This window comes from Phoca vitulina, unplaced genomic scaffold (genome assembly GCF_004348235.1).
Source record: "Phoca vitulina isolate PV1807 unplaced genomic scaffold, GSC_HSeal_1.0 scaffold14, whole genome shotgun sequence".
NCBI lineage: Eukaryota > Metazoa > Chordata > Mammalia > Carnivora > Phocidae > Phoca > Phoca vitulina.
The window spans coordinates 30,247,321-30,267,470 of NW_022589717.1; positions in this window are offsets into that span (position 1 = coordinate 30,247,321).

The window sequence follows — 20,150 nt, forward strand, 5'->3', positions numbered from 1 at the left end:
GTAATTATAAACCATACCGTGGACTTATATTGGAAGTCTGCATCTCACAATGACATTTAAGAACTCTGGCACATATAAAATGGGTTCTTTCAAGATGTGTTTCAGGTTTTATTTAGAAATGTATATATTGAAGCATACCACAAGAAGTTTATGCTAATCGTGAATGACCATGGATGGTTTAATCCAAATTAAGAGTGGATTTGTCAGATGTAGGATCTCAATCAGGTAACTGGACAAACCAAATGATTTCTTTTTATCTGGAAGGTTCAGATAGGCAGCTTTTAAGAAAACGCTATTGACGCTTCAAGGTAGCTGTTCTTGGTTCCGCTTTGGTTTCTGAAATAACTAGAAAGTTTTAGGCTAAATAGTTCTACACAAGGGGAGACAAGAAAAATGGGAAAATTGTTAGTAAAGATGATCCTTTACTTCTACCACCACTCCACTCTTTGGAAAAAATTATTTTGTGGCCTGGGAGTAAAGCAGAAGGAAAGGCAGTGAAATTCAACACAAACCCGTTTAAGTGATGCTTTTACGATTTGCAAAGCTCGGAGTTCCTTGTTAACCTATATCTATATGATGGAGGTGGTGGGAGCGGCAGATAGAAATAAGTATAAGTTGCCTTCTTTCTTCTCAGATTGTTAGTTATATACTTGAATTTTATGTTTATTGTTCTCTTGCCTGTCTGTACAGTATTGCCAATGTATTGTTTAGTTTTACATAGTTTTGAACTTTGTTTGTATATATGCATTCAAGCTGTTTGTTTTCTTCTGTAACTTGTCTCTTTTTCCACTCAAAATTATCTTCTGAAATAGTGTTGAGACATGCAGAAATAATTCATTTAGTTTCTGTCAACTATAGAATCCTCTATTTTATGGGTATGCCGTAATTTATAAACTTATTTTTATTTTAGAAGAACACTGAGATTTTTGTCGGTTTCTATAAGTGTTTTTTTGCGGGGGTGGGGGTAGGTGTAGTTTTTGTTTGTCTGCTTTGCTCTTACAAACATGGCTGCCTTTGAACATTCTTGTATATCTCCTTGGTACTTATGTGCAAAGGTTTTTCTAGGTATTTACCTAGAGGTAGAATGTTGAGGCATTGGGTATGTGCATCTAAATTTACTGGATAATGCCAACTTGTTTTCTGTAGTACTAATTTACACTCATCCCTGCAGTATATGAGTATTTGAGAGTCTCTCCAACACTTGGTGCTATCCAACTTTTTCGTTATTGCCAGTGTGATTGGTTACAAAGTAGTATTGCATGTAGTTCTAATTTGCATTTCCCATGTTTATTACCAGTCTTGTTGCCTTTCTGGGAAATGTCCATTTGTGTCTTTTGCTCACTTTTTTCTGTTGGGTTGTCTGTCTTTCTCTGAATGATTTTGAGTTCTTTAAGTTCTCTTTTACGTTCCATATACTATGTAAACTAATCCTTTGCCAGGTATATACATCACATATAATTTCTGCCCTAGTTATAGCTTTATGGGATTTATTAATGAACAGAATTACTCATTTTAATGTAGTTCATGTCACCAAATTTTTTGAGTATCTTCATAAAAATTTTTTAAACTACAATGAGATATGGATTTCTGCTAATCAAATCTCCAAAGATCCAAAAGTTTGATAGCATGCTGTGTTGATGAAGATATCCTGAGAACAGGCACTTTTATACCTTGCAAGTAGGCGTATGAACTGGTGCAGCCATTATAGAGGGCATCCTCAAATTTTTTTCTTTAGGATTTGCTCTAAAATGTCTTAATGGTCTAGAATTTTTAAAGAAATTCTTATCTGTTTTGAGATAATTTACTCTCCAATATTACCTTCTAAGAGTTTTAAAGTTTTGCCTCTCATATTTAAGTCCTTACTTCAATCTGAATTCCTTTAATGCATTTCCAATAACGTTTTGTAATTTTCTCCATAATTGTCTTAACATATTGACATAATTGTGTTTTCTTTCTTCATGGTCTGTTAAGGTGATAACATTAACTCGACCTTGTGTTCTTGAAATAAATCCGACTTGATCATGGTGTCCGTTGCTCAATTTAGTTTGTGAATATTTTCTTTTTGATTTTCATAAGGGAGATTGATCTAGAATTTTCCTTGGTTTTGGTATCAAATTACTATTTTTTGGTATCAAATTATTTTAGCTTACTAAAATTAATTGTGATGTGTTCTCTTTTTTCTATCTTCTGAAAGATGATTAAAATTACTTTTTCTTCTTACAGAACTTACCTTATAAAATTTGTACCCGGTGCTTTCTATGTGAGAAAAAACTTTACTGATTTAATTTCTATAATGGTTACAGAACCATTATAATGATTCAGTTTTTAAATTTTTTTCTTAGATTAGTTTTTCTAGTTATATTTTTTCTAACAACTTGTTGTTTTATTTTTTTCAAGTTTACTACCAAAAATGAATAATTACATAATCATTCTATATTTTAATCTCTTTTGCATCTGAAGTAGTGCCCCCTTTTCGTTGTGATTTCGTTTGTCCTTTCTGCATTTTTGTCATGATCTAACCTTGCTAAAGTTTTCTCATTATTATTTTTCATTCAAAAACCAATACCTGGGTTTCTTATTTACTCTATTGTACATTTACTTTATTTCATTAATTTCTGCTCTTGCCTTTATTACTTCTACTTTGTGTCTGTTTTGCTGATCTTTTCCTAACTTCTTATGCTGAGTGCTTAGCTCATTAATTTTCAATCTTTTTTCTTTCCTTATATAAGGAATTAGGGCTATAAATATCTCTCTAAGTGCCACAATACCAACGTTCTACATGATTTGAAATTTTGTTTTATTATTTTTTAAAATTCTTTTATGCTCCTTTTTTACTCATGAGTTATTTAGATATTTATTATACTTTAAAATTTCCAAATATATGTGGTTTTCTACTTATCATTTTGTTATTACTTTCTAACCTAATTATATTATGATAAAGGGATAATAAACAATACTGTTTTTTTTTTAATTTGTTGAGATTGACTTTATAGCTTAGTATGTGGTTAGTCTCCTAGATGTTTCTTATATGCTTGAAAACAATATGTATTCTCTAACGGCAAGTACAGAAATATATGTCTGTGTTCTCTAATTGGCAAGTGTGTATACATACACACACACACACACACACACACACACACACACACATACATACATTCCAAATTCAAGCTTGCTGATATATGTATTCCAAATGACTTTTTTTTTTTTTTTTGCTTTTGGCTGTTTGAGCTGTTTGCTAAAAGACTGTATCACAGTATCATAATGGTAGATTTTTCAATTTCTTGTTATAGTTATTTTAGTTTTTCTCTCTACATTTTGAAGTTATGTTATTAAATGCACATGTTCCAAACTTGTGCTTTTAACCTTTTGTCACTATGCAGAAATTTTATTTTTGTATCTGGTGATGCTTTTTTCTATTAGGTATATTTTGTTAGTACTAATATATCTACATTACCTAACTTTTTATTACTATTGATTTGGTAGATATATTTTTTAATACTTTTGCTTTGCCTCAATATGTTTTAGATGTGGTTATTGTAAACAACTGAATCTGTATGCTCGTTTGTTTGATTCCAGGTGACAACATTTGTCTTTTAATTGCAGTAGTCAATTTACATATGTTTATCAATATATTCTCATTTATTTTTATCTATTTTGGCTTTCTGTTTGTCCTACCTTTTCTGTTTCTCTTTTTCTCCCTGCTTGTCCTCTTTTGAGTTAACTGGATGTTTTTATTGATTTTTTTTTTGTAAACATATTCATTTCATTTATTCTCATCACCATTTTGAAACTTACACACCTTTCTATGTTTTTTATGATTACTTCTAGAAACTTAATGTACATCTTAGCAAGTGAGAATTATTCTAGATCTTCACCTTTCCTTACAATATAAGGACCCTACAATGCCTTATTTCCAGTTGCCCTTCCTGAAATATTTAGGTGACCAACATCCCTGTTTTGCCCAGGATTGAAGGTATTCCTGTTTATAAGACTTTCAGTTTTAAAATCAAAAAACTCCAAGGCAAACAAGGATGAGTTAGTTGGTCACCCCACATGTGCTATTGTGGTTCTAACTTTTTTTTAACCCCACAGATTCGAAATAAGTATTATTATTTCACACAGGTTTTTTTCAGATTTACACATGTTTACATTTGCTTGGTTCATTAATTTTTCCACCTTAGACCACCCTTCTGGGATCATTTTTCTTCCTCATGTAGCTCTCAATAATATAATAAGAAGACAGGTACAAACAAGGATATACTATATTATGCTGTTTATGTAAAATTCAGGAATAGGCAAAACCAACTTATGGTGAGAGAAATCAAAAATAGTGATTAACCACAAAGGAGAGGTATGGGAGTTGCTATTGACTGGAAAGTCACAAGGGAACTCTTTGAGGTAGTGGAAATATCTTGATATAGGAAGTGGTCACATGGATATAAGTATACACACACACATATGTGTATGTATAGTCATTAAACTGTACACTTAATATTTGCACATTTTACTATATGTAAATTATTCAGTAAAGTACTATTTAAAAAAAAAAAAGCACATGAGCACCTGGGTGGCTTAGTTGGTTAAGCGTCTGTCTTTGGTTCAGGTCATGATCACGGAGTCCCGGGATCGAGTCCCACATAGGGCTCCCTGTTCAGTGGGGAGTCTGCTTCTCCCTCTGCCCTCTGCTTGTGCTCTCTCTCACTCTCTCTCTCTCAAATAATAAAAATAAATAATATCTTTAAAAAATTAAAATAAAATAAAAATAAAAAATAAGAAAACATAAGCATCCAAGAATGAATGAACTATTTCAGCTACCACCATCAAGTTTCAGTAAGGGAGCAAGATAAGTAAAACAAAGATGCATAAACCAAAACAAAATTAACCAATCCTTTCATTTAGGGCATAAAATAACTTGCATTAAAAAGCTCATTAAAACTTTTATTAAAAAAATTTTGGTGCAGACTGTTGGTGGCAATCTGAGTTTTTATCCCTAAAAAAAGTGTAATTATAAGAAACTAGAAGCTTTTTCACTAAGATCAAGAACAAGGCAAGGATGTCACGATTCAGCACTTCTTTTTAATATCATAATGAAAGTCCTGGCTAATGGAAGAAAAGGAAATAAAAGGTATACAGTTTGGGGAAATTGAAATAAAATTGTTTTTGTTCACAGATGAGATGATTGGCTATATAGAAAATCTAAAAGAATCAACAAAAAAACTCCTGAAACTAATAAGCATTTATAGCAAGATTGCAGGATACAAGGTTAATATAAAAAGCCAATTACTTTCCTCTCTGCCAGTAATGAACAACTGGAATTTGAAAAAATAAACAAACAAACAAACAAAACATTATCATTTACATTAGCATGCAAAAAAAAAGTTAAGTACTCAAGTATAAGTCTAACAAACTAAAATACGAAATTTTGTAAAAAAATCTATACAAGGAAAATTATAAAAGTCTGAAGAAAGAAATCAAAGCTAAATAAATGGAGAGCTGTTCTAGTTGATGGATAAGAAGACTCAATATTGTCAAGCTCTCAGATCTTCCCAACTTGTTCTATAGATTTAACACAGTTCCAATCAAAATCCCAGCAAGTTATATTGTGGATAGAGACAAAATGATTCTAAAGTGGAGAGGCCAAAGACTCAGAATAGCCAAGGCAACATTGAAGGAGAAGAACAAAGTTGGGGACTTCAAGACTTACTATAAAGCTACAGTATTCAAAACAGTGTGGTATTGATGAAAGAATAGACAGATCAGTGAAACAGAATAGAAAGCCCAGAAATAGACCCACACAAATATACCCAACTAATCCTTGTCAAAGGGGCAAAGAATTCAATGGAGAAAAGATTGTCTTTCCAATAAATGGTGCTGGAACAACTGGATATCCACATGCAAAAACCAAACAAACAAAATGAACTAGACACAGAAAAACATTATATCCTTCACAAAAAATAATACAAAATAGATTATTGACCTAAATGTAAAATACAAAACTATAAAACTCCTAGAAGATAACAGGAGAAAACTTAGATACCTTAGGAATGGTGTTGACTTTTTAGATACAACACCAAAGGCACAGTCCATGAAAGACATAATCGATAAGCTGCACTTAAAAATTTCTGTTAAAGACACGGTCAAGATAATCGGAAGATAAACCACAGACTGAGAGAAAATATTTGCAAAAAACTTGTCTGATTAGATTGTTATCCAAAATATAAAATGAACAATTAAAACTCAACAATAATAAAACAACCCAGTTAAAATATGACCAAAAGACCTTAAAAGACACCTCACCCAAGAAGATAAATAAATGGCAAATGAGCTTTTGAAAAGATGCTCAATATCGTGTCATTAGGGAAATGCAAATTAAAACAATGAGATACCACTACACACCTCTTAGAATGGCCAAAATCCAGAACACTGACAACACTAAATGCTGATGAGTATGTCTGCAACAGGAACTCTCGTTCATTGCAGGTGGAAATGCAAAATGGACCAGCCACTTTAGAAGATAGTTTGGCAGTTTCTTACAAACTAAATATACTCTTACCATATGAATCAACAATTGTGTTTCTTGATTATTTGCCCAAATGATCTGAAAACCTATGTACATATAATATCCTGCACACAGATATTTATGGTAGCTTTTATTCATAGTTGCTGAAACTTGAAAGCAACCAAGATATCCTTTAATAGGTGAATAGATAAATAAACTATGGTACGTCAAACAATGAAATAATATTCAGTGCTAAGAAGAAATGAGCTAATAAGCCATGAAAAGACATGGAGGAAACTTAAATGCATATTGCTATGTGAAAGAAACCATACATACTGTATGATTCCAAGTATATGACATTTGGCAAAGGCAAAACTATGGGACAGAAAAAAGCTCTGTGGTTGCCAGGGCTTCATAGGGGTGTGGGGAAGGGATGAATAAGCAAAGTACAGAGGATTTTGGGGGCAGTAAGACTATTCTATATAATACTATATATATAATAATATATAATACTATAACGATGGATACATGTCATTATATGTTTGTCCAAACCCATAAAATGCACAACACCAAGAGTGAACCCTAATGTGAACTATGAATTTTGGTGATAATGATGTGTCAATGTAGGTTTGAATATTTTAACAAATATACCACTCTAGTACAGGATATTGATAGTGGGGAAGGCTGTGTATGTGTGGGGGTAAAGCATATATAGAAACTCTCTGGGTTTGGGGTGTCTGGGTGGCTCAGTCTTTAAGCATCTGCCTTTGGCTCAGGTCATGATCCCAGGGTCCTGAGATCGAGCTCCACATCGGGCTTCCTGCTCTACAGGAGGCCTGTCCCTCTCCCACTCCCCCTTCTTGTGGTTCCTGCTCTTGCTATCTCTCTCTGTCAAATAAATAAATAAAATCTTTAAAAAAAAAAAGAAAAAAAGAAACCCTCTGGGATTTTTGCTCAATTTTACTGTGAACCTAAAACTTCCCTGAAAAATAGTCTTAAAAAAAGGAGTGTGTTTCTCCCCTATGCCTGAAAGGTAATTTTACGAGGACTATTTATAGGCTGAAAGTTGTAGCACTTCTTTACTCCACTATTTCTGCTGAAAAATCAGCTGTCAGTTTGGCAGTCCTTTGATGGTAACGACTCTTCTCTTTTCTGGCTTCTTTTTGTCTTTGGTATTGTACAGTTTCACCATGTTATGTCTAGGTACGTATCCATCCATTCCTTCTTACCTTGCTTGGGATTCATTGGTTCTCTTGTATCATAGAATTTGTTCTTCCCTTCTTTCCAGAAATAATGAATAATTATTTTCCTGTCTGAATAATTTCTTTTCCCTTTCTACTTTCTTCTTGAACTCCAAGTGGAAGTTTTGAGACTCTTACTCTTCCCAAAAATAAGCTTCTTACAGTCACTTCATCTTTATCAAAAGCCATAGTATAAATATATTCTGTGGAGGAGTTTCTGGACTTGCCCTTATAATCCACCTGGACCATGATCTTCCTGAATTGTCCTCTGTTGTGAAAAGACAATTGCTTAGAGTTTAAAAAAAATACAATAGCACAATATAAGGTTTTACATTGATGAATTCATTGGTGGTACTCATGGCAACCTGATTCTTAGCAATATGGCCAAGTTCTCAATTATCCGTAATATAATTGAAACTTAAAATGATCCAGCCTTGTTGGTCATAGAAAATGAAAGAATGTTCCATGATGGAAAAGGAGGGAGTAGTGTCACCAGTCAATGCTGTCTGCAGATTTTTTATGTAATTACTGGGAATTTGGGCCATCACACATTGATAAGGAGTTTCTAGGACTGCCAATGTATGGTATGAGTATAAAGTTAATTTTTGAAAGGGATTTACAATTCACATTTATCATTTGATTTTAAAAAGGCTCCTTTTCACTCCTTAATAAAGAGACACGATGACTAATCTGCTAGTCATAGGCCTGTGAAGTCATAAAAAATAAGGAAATGGATAAGCTGATTCATAGCTATTGAAAGTCCCCATCTGGAAATATTTGAAAGATTGTTTATCAGAGTAAATATTCAAATGCCTCTGCTTTGGTGTATTTCTTAACATTTGGAAGGAACATATCCTGAATGAGAACCTGTAGATAAGTACGTGGGAATAGCATTCAGTATGGCTGCATCCATTTTTGCCAGATCACCTTGTAAAATGAGTGAAACCTGCTATTGCCAGAGATCTTGGTTTTGCCAAGAACTTGCAATAGCAGGAAGCATGGGCAAGCTGTGAACTCTCAGTATATTAAAAAACAGTGGCATACTGCAATCAGTTACTTTTGCCTTAGTAACCTTGAGCGAGAAAAACTAATCAGCAGTTTTAAGCAGGCTGGACAGGATGGGAGGAGAGTGAGGGTGCCATTTGTTTACATGGAACAGCTTGAAGATAAAATAATCCTGGAATATATACAGAATACCATTCCAGCTGATATTTATTGCCTGCCTACTCTGTGCAACTCAGTTCCAGTTCTCATAGCACTTGCATTGGTCACAAAAAGGATCAAGAGTACTCGCAAGGGCAGCCTGGGAAAACAACAAATAAGTAAAACTCTTAAGTTTAATACAACATTTACTGAGAGCTTGTATGTTGCAGGCACTGACTGTGCTCTGCATTAGGAATAAAGAAGAAAAAGGCATGGCTACACCCTCATGTAATCATATGAACTAATGCAGTCATATAAATCAATTTAAGACATGCTATTCCAGATTTCCTGTCACATTGCGAGTTGACTGTACCTTGGCATGTGAGCCAGATTTGCCACACCCTGATTAAAAAAAAAATGAGGCTGACATTGCTTTTGACAGAGAAAGCTCCTTTGTGAGGTCCTGGCTCTTGGGAAAAGGTGTGCCTCACACGTGATTCAGTTCTCAGAGACAGGGAGAGGAAGCTGGAAATGCTTTTCCAGGGAGACTGTACTGATGAAGCAGCAATCAGTCTTCAATCCCCAAGAAACAAAGAGTCTTTGATTTCAGCGTCAGCTGCAAGGCCATACTTGTTCGTGCTTCAACTTACACTGCCCAGACTACCAGATAAAGTTCATTGCCACTCTCTTCCTCGCCAACAGTAAGCAAAAGCAGGAACTCCTGAGAGAGAAATGCTTGCCCAGAAACAGAGGAGAAGTTGGAATGACAAAGCAGTATGCTCCATGCTCCATAAAAACTTCAAAAACAGAGCTTCTAAGGAGGGAATAAAGAACCGACCAATTAGTATTCCAATTAAATGAAAGTATAAGTACAGACTTTCTTATTCATAAAATCTTTTTTTTTTCTCATTTCCTGGCTTAAAAATGTTTTTCGGATTGCTGTCCGTATTAATGAAGAACATGTTGAAACTTTCACAAAGATCTCACTTTTACACTGGACACATTGGCTTCACCAAGTTTACCCAAGATAGATGATGACCTAAAAGGTATGTTCATTTTCTCTACCTGCTATTTTCTGCCAAAGCTGTTGTTCTTTCTATTTTTCATTGCTTATTCTTTCTTTTTGGTATCTATAAAGATGACGTGACAAGTATGTAGGACATTATGGCAGGAAGTACTAATATGGTTTATTTGAGGTCAGTGCATGGCAAGAACTGGATGTGACATACAGGGCAGCGCTGGGGGTGTAGTTCATTAAAAATACTGAATATAATAGTCTCCCCCTTATCCATGGGGTTTAAGTCCCCAGATCCCCACTGGATGGCTGAAATTGTGAATAGTACTGAACACTTTCATATACTATGTTTTTTCCTGTACCTACATACCTATGAAAGTTTAACTTATAAATTAGGCACAGTAAGAGATTAACAATAATAATAATAAAATAGAATAATTATAACACTATACTGTAATAAAAGTTATGTGAATGTGGTCTCTCAAAAATCTTACTGTACTGTACTCACCCTTGTGATAGTGTGAGATGATAAAATGCTATGTGATGAGATGAACTGAGGTGAATGACATAGGCGTTGTGATGTAGCATGAGATACTATTGACCTTCTGAAGGTACATCAGAAGGAGAATCACCTGCTGGTGGATGGTGGGGTTGACTGTGGGTAATGGAAACCAAGGAAAGGGAAACCAGGGGTAAAGGGGGGGACTACTGTGAACTGAGATTCATAGAGAAAATGGTGAGCCTACAATTCCACTTGGTCTCTCTTCTCTTTCTTGATGAGAGGATCCAAGCGAATGTAAAGTCTATTATTGCATAAATCAAGGATATGCCCATACAAGTGGAAGGCTGGAGAGATAACATTTCAGAAAAATGATCTTATCCTCGGTAGGGGAGGAGATCTAACACTCTAGGGAAGGTAGGAAGAGCACACAAAAGATAGTTATTGTCATGGAAAACAGTCATGAATAGAATATTTGAATCAGAAAGAGAGGGACAGCTTTGGAAAGTTCTCAGCCTTTTAGAGATTTAGCTTCAGGAAACTAAAGTAAATCCACAAGTCTACTCTGACTCATTATGCTCCTCTCTAAGTTTGGAGCAACTTCCAACATTTTATCCTTTGCACTTTCAAATGTTGTGAAATATCTCCGAGAAAGCCTTTTGGGTGAAGGTTTTCTTTTAGCTGGCATCATTTCCTCTGGGACTTCTCCATCTTTCAGGCACAATCACTTTCTCCATTTATGATGATATGTTTGCCTTCACTCATCCCCTCTGGCTACATATACATCCACAGTGTCAACTTTCTTTTTTTTTTAAAGATTTTTTATTTATTTATTTGAGAGAGAGAGAATGAGAGAGAGCAAGCACATGAGAGGGGGGAGGGTCAGAGGGAGAAGCAGACTCCCTGCCGAGCAGGGAGCCCGATGCGGGACTCGATCCAGGGACTCCAGGATCATGACCTGAGCCGAAGGCAGTTGCTTAACCAACTGAGCCACCCAGGCGCCCCACAGTGTCAACTTTCTCACCATCAGCTCTCTGTTCTGAAATTCCATTTACAGTTGATTCAATTTTACTTCCCCTGCTGTCAGTTATGGTTTCTTTACTACACTTTAATCTTTCTTGGCCAATTCTCTCAAGGATCCATTTTTGCGTAACGTCCTGGGAGATAAGGAGGCAACACAACTACACACTTTGCCATGTGTGAGTGAAATTAATACTTATTTAATTATACCCAGTTGACATATCATGGTAACTGAAATTGGAACTGTGTTGTTGGGGAACTGGTGTTAATCACCTAAATCTTGGTAACCAAATTTCATGCATATTGGAAATGTGCAAAGTGAGGACTTCCTACATATTCAAAGGGTTTACCTTATAACTGCCCATGTGCTACTTGGCCCAGTTTTAATTTTTGTATGTTTACGAAATTTGCTTTAAGGATAATTCAAAATTGAGGATATTTTTCCCCACTTGTTGGAATGGTTTTCTTACTAATTCATTTTAAGGAGGTCTTACTGGTTTTGTTGTTCTTTACCTTTATCTTGGTGAACTGTATTGCATGATTCCCTGCATTAAATTAAATGCTGTTTGACCTTAGTGAGTATCTATAAAATTTTGGTTTCCCATGAAAATGAGGTGTAGATTTAGAGTCTAAACAAAGAGTTATTATTCCCACAACATCGTAAAAAGAAAAACTGAAATATTCTGCTTCCCATTAGCTAACTGAGGCTGTAGATATTTAACTTTTTAGCAATTATATAAGTACACTCATTTAGAATGGCACAAATATCTTATTGGAAAGAAAACAATAGGCCCATTCCAAACCCTTGGGAAGCAGCAAAAGTGGTCATAAGAGGGAAATATATAGTAATACAGCCCTACCTCAAGAAGCAAGACTTCTTTGAAACTTCACATACACAACCTAACCTTACACCTAAAGGAACTAGAAAAGGAACAGCAAGTAAAGCCTAAAGCTAGCAGAAAAAGGGAAATAATAAAGATTCGAGCAGAAATAAATGATACAGAAATAAACAAACAAAAAAACACAGTAGAATAGATCAATGAAACCAGGAGCTGGTTCTTTGAAAGAATTAATAAAACTGATAAACCCCTTATAATACTGATAAGCCAGTCTTATCAAAAAGAAAAGGAGAAAGGACCTAAATAAATAAAATCACGAATGAAAGAGGAGAGATCACAACCAACACCACAGAAATACAAACAATTATGAGAATATTATGAAAAATTATGTGTCAACAAATTGGGCAATTGGAAGAAATGGACAAATTCCTAGAAACATAAACTACCAAAACTGAAACAGAAAGAAATAGGAAATTTGAAAAGACCCATACCCAGCAAAGAAACTAAAGCAGTAATCAAAAATCTCCCAACAAACAAAAATCTAGGACTAAATGGCTTCCCAGGGGAATTCTACCAAACATTTAAAGAAGAGCTAATACCTATTCTTCTCAAACTGTTCCAAAAAATAGAAATGGAAGGAAAACTTCCAAACTCATTCTACAAGGCTAGGATTACCCTGATTCCAAAACTAGATGAAGACCCCACTAAAAAGGAGAATTATAGGCCAATATCCCTGATGAACATGGATGCAAAAATTCTCAACAAGATACTGGCAAATCGAATCCAACAGTACATTAAAAGAATTATTCACCACAATCAAGTGGAATTTATTCCTGGGCTGCAAGGGTGGTTTAATATTTGCAAATCAATCAACGTGATACACCATATTAATAAAAGAAAGGATAAGAACCATATATGATCCTCTCAGTAGATTGCAGAAAAAGCGTATGACAAAGTGCAGCATCCATTCTTGATAAAAACCCTCAACAAAGTAGGGATAGAGGGAGCATACCTCAACATCATAAAGGCCATATACAAAAGACCCACAGCTAATATCATCCTCAATAGGGAGAAACTAAGAGCTTTTCCTTTACAGTCAAGAGCAAGACAGGGATGTCGTCTCTCATCATTGTTATTTAGCATACTACTACAAGTCCTAGCATCACCAATCAGACAACAAAAAGAAATAAAAGCCATCCAAATTGGTAAGGAAGAAGTCAAAATTTCACTATTCGTAGATGACATGATACTCTATGTAGAAAACTGAAAGACTTCACAAAAAAATTGCTAGAACTGATACGTAAGTTCAACAGTCACAGGATACAAAATCAACGTAATGAAATCCGTTCCATTTCTATACACCAATAATGAAGCAGCAGAAAGAGAAATCAAAGAGTCGATCCCATTTACAATTGCACCAAAAACCATAAGATACCTAGGAATAACCTAACCAAAGAGGTAAAAGGACTGTACTCTAAAAACTATAGAACACTCATGAAAGAAATTGAAGATGACACGAAGAAATAGAAAAACTTTCCATGCTTGTGGATTAGAAGACCAAATATTATTAGAATGTCTATACTACCCAAAGCAATCTACACATTTAATGCAACCCCTATCAAAATACCACCAGCATTTTTCACAGAGCTAAAACAAATAATCCTTAAATTTGTATGAAACCACAAAGACCGTAAATAGCCAAAGCAACCATGAAAAAGAAAAGCAAAGCTGGAAACATCAGAATTCTGGACTTCAAGCTATATTACAAAGCTGTAGTGATCAAGACAGTATGGTACTGGCACAAAAACAGACGTATAGATCAGTGGAACAGAATAGAAAACCTGGAAATAGAACCACAACTCAATGGTCAACTAATCTTTGACAAAGCAGGAAAGAATTATCAATGGAAAAAACACAGTCTCTTCAGCAAATGGTGTTAGAAAAACTGAACAGCCACATGCAAAGAAATGAAACTGGGCCACTTTTTTACACCATACACAAAAACAAATTCAAAATGGATTAAAGACCTAAATGTGATATAGGAAACCATCAAAATCTTAGAGGAGAACACAGGCAGCAACCTCTTTGACCTCACCTGTAGCAACTTCTTACTAGACACATCACAGGAAGCAAGGGAAACAAAAGCAAAAATAAACTATTGGGACTCCATCAAGAAAGAAAACTTCTGCACAGGAAAGAAAATAATCAACAAAACAAAAAGGCAACCTATGGAATGGGAGAAGATATTTGCAAATGACATATCTGATAAAGGGTTAGTATCCAAAGTCTATAAAGAACTTATCAAACTCAACACCCCCAAAAAACAAATAATCTAGTTAAGAAATGGGCAGAAGCCATGAATAGACATTTTTCCAAAGAAGACATCCAGATGGCTAACATACACATGAAAAGACACTCAACATCACTCATCATCAGGGAAATACAAATCAAAACTATGATGAGATATCACCTCACGCCTGTCAGAATGGCTAAAATTAACACACAGGAAGCAACAGATGTTGGTGAGGATATGAAGAAAGGGGAACCCTCTTACACTGTTGGTGGGAATGCAAACTGGTGCAGCCACTCTGGAAAACAGTATGGAGTTTCCTCAAAATGTTAAAAATAGTACTGTCCTATGACCCAGCTGTTGCACTACTAGGTATTTTTCCAAAGGATACAAAAATACTGATTCAAAGGGGCACATACACCCCAATGTTTACAGCAGCATTATCAACAATAGCCAAATTATGGAAAGAGCCCCAATGTCCATTGACGGATGAATGGATAAAGAAGATGTGGTACACACGCATGCACACACACACACACACACGACTATTAATCAGCCATCAAAAAAAAAACCAAAATCTTGCCCTTCACAATGATGTGGCTAGAGCTAGAATGCATTATATGAAGCAAAATAAGTCAGAGAAAGACAAATACCATAAGATTTCACTTATAAGTGGAATTTAAGAAACAAAATAGATGAACATGTGGAAGGAAGAAAAAAATAAGAGGGAGGCAAACCATAAGAGACTCTTAACTATAAAGAACAAACAGAGTTGCTGGAGGGGAGGTGAGTGGGGGGATGGGCTAAATTGGTGATGGGTATTAAGGAGGGCACTTGTGATGAGCACTGGGTGTTATATGTAAGTGATGAATCACTAAATTCTATTCCTGAAAGCAATATTATATTATATGTTAACTAGAATTTAAGTAAAAACTTGAAACAAAACAAAAAACAAAAAAAATAAAAACAAAAACCTCACAATCACAAAAACTACATAACAAGCAGCACAGACACTGATGACCACAGGGAAGAGGAAACACGGAGACTCTGGGGTGTCTAGCTCAGCTTCAGTCCCTGGCAGGACTCTGAAAAGTGGGGGATACAAAGCCTCCCTTGAAGTTAGCACTTAAGGACTAAAATCCATTTTGAGTCAGTGTGCATTCTGTATTTGTGGGGACCTGATGCAAAAACACATCGTTCCAAGGCAACTGAATTAGGACCAAAGCCGCAGGGACACCCATAGAAGTCAACCAGCAGAGCTTGGAGAGTGGAAGGACAATAGAAACCCAGAGTGAGCCTCACAGAGACTCCTCTCTGCCCAGGGCTAAGAGTCTTACCTTTTCTGTAAAAATGCTGGTGTTTAAAATAAACTAATTAATTAATTAATTAAAATTAATTAAAAAAGGAAACAATAGGCTCAAAATGCAGTCACTTTTGCTAAGCCCCACCAAGACTTAACACCTAATCTAATTGCAGTTTTAGCCTTTCCCGGGAGTGGAATTTTAAATCAGTCAGTCTGGAAGTTCCTGATCATCAGCATTAGTGGGGTAACCTCCTTGATAAGACCTCTGCCTTCCCCTAAAGGAAAGTAACCTTGCCTGAAATAATCCATTCTTTTAACACCCTTGTCCTGCCTTCTTTGTTCCTATAAAATCCTCTATTTTGTACAGTCCCTCAGAGCTCCTTTCTTGCTAGATGGGCTGCTGCTCGATTCATGAATCACTGAATAAAGCCAATTAGATCTTCAAATTTACTCAGTTGAAATTTTTTAACAATTCAACTAACATTGTCACCTACTCTCATTTTTATTATCGGTTTTACATAAAAATTGGAAAATTTTTAAGCAAAACATATATTTATGCCTCATAAAGGTTAAGTGTTCTTAGAGGTCTAAAGAAACACACAGAATATCCAACTGAGAGTGCTAAGATTCCTCCACAAAGGGATTATCTAATTTTGACCAACTAAGCTGTTCTATGTAACTTCCATGTCAGAACCACCACATTCCATATGACATGTTTTAATTTTTTTTTATATATATCTTTTCAATTTTCTTCCATTGGTAGATCTACCAAGTAGCTTGCTGACATATCACTTAGAGCGTCTGGCCTATTACAGCAAATGGGGACAATCTCTTCAAAAATGGGTATTTTTGCTTATAAAGACCATTTTTCATGTCTCTAAACTTGATTCAGTCATTTAGTCAGTTTTCACTTGGATTTAAACAATTAAATAAGGTTTCATTTACTGTATTGGTTAAGTTATATTAGGTCTTTCAGTGCTTTATAGCTTTTACTTAATGACAATACAAATCAAACTGTATGTTTCAAAAAAGCTGTGGCTCTCAATATAATAATTAATCTTTGCAAAAAATACATATTTTAAAAATTGTTGAGGCCAGAAAAATCCACTCCTATTTTATAGTATTATAATGCACATATTCTATGAATTGGCCTTTTGCCAAGAGCTCCCTTTCAATCTTCTTTTCCCTAATGTTCTCTCAATAGTATAGTACTTCATTATTATCACCATATTTCTGCTTTTCCTTACTCATATATATTTCCTTTGTTTATTTATTTTTAAAGAATATCTCTTCACTTGCAAAACTCCTTTCTACATTTTTCCTCTCTAGAAATTGCTGGATACTCTCCTCCGTAGAAGGATTTTCCTAGTTCTTTTCCTTTTAACCACATTAAATGCCATTGACTCGTCTCTTTACTGAAATCCCACAAATAATTAGAATATTTTTAAATAAATGCCTTTAAGTAGACTATAAAATCATTGTCCCTTAGTAAAACTAATATATAAAAATCAGAGTGGACCTAAATCTCTATTGTTGAGTGAGTTTGTAATGTAAATGTGCACATTACTGTTAAAGATGCCTGTATCTGAAATCTTACAAACAATGACTCCATTGACACTCTGTTTATACTTGGCAGGCTATCTGGATTATAGCCACAGCCGGTTTCTATACTTCACTTTCACTGTTACCTGTTGTATTTATTTGAGCTCTTTGAGATGAGGTTACTAAAAGAAATGGATTAATCAGCTTTTTATTCCTGATGATAAGAGAAGAGTTTACATTCTCAAAATAAATGGAGACATTTATTTATATCTGCCATTTTTTATTCAAAAAATATTTAGCACCTTCTATTCCCTAGAACATCAGTTGTGCACAGGAATAGAACAGTGAGCATGCTAGCCAAGTTCCTTGACTTCTGAAATGTATAATCTTTTAAAGTTAGTAGTATCCTAATATCCTTCCTTTGATTTTACATTGATCTTCTGTCCACCCTTCGCAAGTTGAAGTTATAAGGTATATACCTAGTTTCGAAAATTAAACGAAATAAATTTTCTTAGAATTTCATAATACCCCTTGAGATAATCAGGGTAGAGTCGCCAGATAAAATATGGAATGCCTTGTTAAACTTGAATTTCAGATAAGCAGTGAATAATTTTTTTTAAGATTTTATTCATTTGTGAGAGAGAAAGAGAGACACAGAGAAAGCACAAGTAGGGTGAGAGGCAGAGTGAGATGCAGACTCCCCGCTGAGCTGGGAGCCAGACGTGGGGCTCAATCCCAGGACCTAGAGATCATAACCTGAGCAGAAGGCAGACGCTTAACCATCTGAGCCACCCAGGCGCCCCTAAACAGTGAATAATTTTTAGTAGAAATGTGTCCCATGCAATATTAGTCATGGCCTAAATTAGACATACTTAAATATGGCAAACTAAAATAGAGAAACTCTGGACATGGCCAAAGCAGTGAGAATGACATTCACCACCAGGTGATTCACCTCAATGCCAACAATTTGCCCAGTGAATCCCTCACAAACTCTACCACTCCCATCCCCACCTACTATACAATATCCCTACAGAATCAGATTAAGATACTTCAAATCAACTAGTCATCTTGATCAATCTTTAGCATATGTGCTTATTTAGGTGATATTTTGTATAAAAATAGACATCATAACACAGCACCTCTCTACTACCCATACTTAAAAATATATCTAACTGCTCAAGCGGTCAAGATTACTTCCAACATATTCTGCATAAAGAACAACCGGAAGGAAATTCAGTAATAAAGTATGATTCAATTTAAGTGATTGGATTACCATGTATATATCTGGTGCTTACAAGTAGTTAAGGATATTAATTTTGAAATAGCAGATCAATAGCTTTTATTTTGATTCTGGGACATTTATCTTTTGCCCATATTATAGGAGATAACAACAACAAAAAAGCAGAATACATGATTGTCATCATTCAAAGTGAACTAATAGTCTTACTAAATTGACACTCCTTGTCCACTTGTTAAACTGACAGGATTTGGAGTATCTAGAGGTCAATATGAGACCCTTTGACATAGGCTAAATTGGGTGATCCAAACACTAAATCTAGAGATGGGGGAGAGGTCTGTGACATGGCTAGGGAAGAACTTGATAGAAATAGTAGCCTTTTAGATATTTCCTGGGTGTCAAAATCTATTTTCTTTTTAAGATTTTATTTATTTATTTATTTAGAGAGAGAGAGGGCAGGGGGAGGGGCAGAGGGAGAGGAACAGGGACAGGCAGACTTTGCACTGAGCCGAGTAGTGTATAGAAATGCAACTGATTACTGTGCATTGATTTTATATCCTGCCTCTTTACTGAATTCCTGTATGAGTTCTAGCAGTTTTGGAGTAGAGTCTTTTAGGTTTTCCACATAAAGTATCATATCATCTGCAAACAGTGAGAGTTTCACGTCTTCTTTGCCAATTTGGATGCCTTTTATTTCTTTTTGTTGTCTTATTTCTGTGGCTAGGACTTCTAATACTCTGTTGAATAGCAGTGGTGTTAGTGGACATCCCTGCCGTGTTCCTGACCTTAGGGGGAAAGCTCTCAGTTTTTCCCCATTGAGAATGATACTCGCTGTGGGTTTTTCATAGATGGCTTTTATGATATTGAGGTATGGACCCTCTATCCGTACACTCTGAAGAGTTTTAATCAAGAAAGGATGCTTCATTTTGTCAAATGCTTTTTCTGCATCTATTGAGAGGATCGTATGGTTCTTGTTCTTTCATTAATGTATTGTATCACATTGATTGATTTGCAGATTTTGAACCAAACTTGCAGCCCAGGAATAAATCCCACTTGGTCGTGGTGAATAATCCTTTTACTGTACTGTTGGATCCTATTGGCTAGTATTTTGGTGAGAATTTTTGCATCCATGTTCATCAAGGATATTGGTCTGTAATTCTCCTTTTTGATGGGGTCTTTGTTTGTTTTGGGGATCAAGGTAATGGTGGCCTCATAAAATGAGTTTGGAAGTTTTCCTTCCATTTCTATTTTTTGGAACAGTTTCAGAAGAATAGGTATTAATTCCTCTTGAAATGTTTGGTAGAATTCCCCTGGGAAGCCATCTGGCCCTGGGCTTTTGTTTTTTGGGAGATTTTTGATGACTGCTTCCATTTCCTTAGTGGTTATAGGTCTGTTCAGGTTTTCTATTTCTTCCTGGTTCAGTTTTGGTAGTTGATACATCTCTAGGAATGCATCCATTTCTTCCAGATTATCTAATTTGCTGGCATAGAGTTGCTCATAATATGTTCTTATAATTGTTTGT